The 2,311-nt window shown below is 43.9% G+C and overlaps 1 non-coding gene across 1 annotated transcript; it reads left to right on the forward strand.

Annotated features, from left to right (window-relative positions):
* The first annotated feature begins 2,024 nt into the window (after positions 1-2,024).
* On the forward strand, positions 2,025-2,097 carry Trnay-gua. The gene has a single exon. It is a non-coding gene; the product is annotated as a tRNA-Tyr (tRNA).
* Positions 2,098-2,311: the final 214 nt, after the last annotated feature.

A 2,311-nucleotide genomic window follows, 5' to 3' on the forward strand; every position in this document is an offset into this window, starting at 1 on the left:
ATACAAGACAACTAGCCAGCCTAGTTCTTATCCCAGCTCGCGCCTATGATTTCCACCTTTGAAACGCTAGGTAGACAATAAGAAACAACAAATGTGCAAGAGGTACACATGTATAGTTGCGGTTATTTCTGAATGAACGCGTTACAAAGCAAGGGGTTATTCAGGGCGAGTAAGATTGAAGGCGGCTATTGCTTCACAAAAATAACATTCAGCAAAGTAAAGAGAAGTACGCGTTACTTTGACCTAAAATAAGACGTTCCTTTTTTTTTTTTTTAATCTCAGTAACGAGTAACGTTCTTCGTTTCTTTTTAGGTGAGTAACGAGTTAAACTGTGTTTAGTTACTCTATTTCAGTAACGCTCGCATGTTGGGTACTTGGCGGCCATATTTGTTCGGCGCCGAGCCGTCTGTGGCTCCACGCATGACCGCTACTTCGTCCACGGCGAGCCATGATGCAGTGGGAGTCGTTCGCCTCAATTATTTCACGACGTGGCTTCCATTTGCTGAACTCGTGGCGTGTTTGCCATAATTATTTTGTGACAAGCAGCAATTTAATGCTCGAATTACTGGTTTGCCTTTTTGTTTTCCTGACAATTTGCGTTAGCCTTTTCCATATTGTCCAGTAACAACCTCAATACCCAACAACCTGCGAACATGTCAGGTCCTTCTTGTTAGCAGGTTGGCAAGCGCTAGTTCCCAGAACATTTCATTTCATTTTATTGATCGACCTCCAATCCCCCGAAGGCATTACATGAGGGGGAGGGTAAAAAAAGTGACTACATTTAATACAGAATACACGCGAACATAAGATTAGAAAAATGGAAGACAAAGTGCAGCAACATAAAAAAAAAATAAGTACGTGCTTCAAACAAAAGAAAACACACAATAGACACCAACTAACCAAGCAATCGACAGTCAGTCGTAACTTGAGCGCGTATACCAATCCGAGTAAAACATGCAGGAGGGGAAAACGCGCAGCATGCCTATAAGACAAAAGCGATGATCGAGTCTCAGTCACCGAACAAAGATTCACAAACATCTGTGAATTGAGCCACGTCCGCCATACCCGCAATGGATACAGGTAAACTGTTTCAATTTTTAATGGCTAGATTCCGAAAATTGTTTAGTGCGGCTAGATGATAATCTTATCTTGAAGGGATGAGCGATCCTAGGAGAAATGCAACACGGTGTGATCAAAAGTTCCTTTTTTAATTCCTGGTGGAAGTAGGAAGGGCCGGTTTTCGCCTACTACTCAGTAATTGCTAGACTTCTCTTGCTTTCAGAGTACTTACTCTAGATGAATCTGAGGGGTCTATAAATAAAACGCGCTGCTTTGTTTTGTAGAGACTCTAGCGTCTGAGTTAGATTCATCTGCCGCGGGTTTCAAGTCACGCTGGAATACTCAACGTTAGAACGAACGAAAGATGGGTATGCAAGAATGCCAACCTCTGGAGGAGCCAGGTGTCAATGTCTCTTCAAGTACCCTACCCGGTTGTTTGCCCTACTCACGATGAAGTAGATGTACTCCATCCAATCAAGCTTCTCTGTTAAGATAACACGAGATACTTGCGCTTTGTTACCCTAACGAGATGTGACTTGGCGAGTGAGTAATCAAAAGGGATATGGACCGTTTTGGGTGAGAACGTCATGACTTTGCTATCGATACGTTAAAACACATTTGCCAATTGTCCACGCTCAGTCGAATGTTTTAGGTTATATTAGCCCGCCGTAAGGTCGCTCATTTTGAACAAGGGAAAACAAGCGAGCTAGACAAGAATGACGAAAATAATCTCTGGAGAAGAAGAACAACGGGAACAAAGGACAAACACAGCTGTGACTGGTGCGCCACCAAACAATTCCGCCTAGTTCTGATATCGAACCAGGGACCTCTCCATCTCCAGTGGAATGCTCTACCTTTGCCTTAATTGCATTCTCATCATAACCTTAAAATGCAGGCCGTTCACCCTTGTTGGTGTTAGACTGGTGGCAGCTGAGAAAACCCGTTCGCTCTACTGACTGTCTAACTCCTTGTTAGCTCAGCTGGTAGAGCGCTTCACTGTAAATGGAAAGGTCCCTGGTTCGATACCAGGACCAGGAGGATTTTTCAGGCCGCGCATCCGTCACCCAGCTGTGTTTGGAGATCTGTGTTTGTCCTTTGTCTCCCTTGTTCCCCTCCTCCAGGGATTGTTTTCGTCATTCTTGTCCAGCTCGCTTGCACTTTGGCATTAATTGCATTATCATCATCTAGGCCGTGTTTGCTTTCGCATAGTCATGGATCACTTTTTCGTCATTACATTTATCATGTATACCGC

The sequence above is a fragment of the Ixodes scapularis genome, unplaced genomic scaffold (genome assembly GCF_016920785.2).
Source record: "Ixodes scapularis isolate PalLabHiFi unplaced genomic scaffold, ASM1692078v2 PGA_scaffold8__174_contigs__length_109621045, whole genome shotgun sequence".
Taxonomy (NCBI): Eukaryota; Metazoa; Arthropoda; class Arachnida; order Ixodida; family Ixodidae; genus Ixodes; species Ixodes scapularis.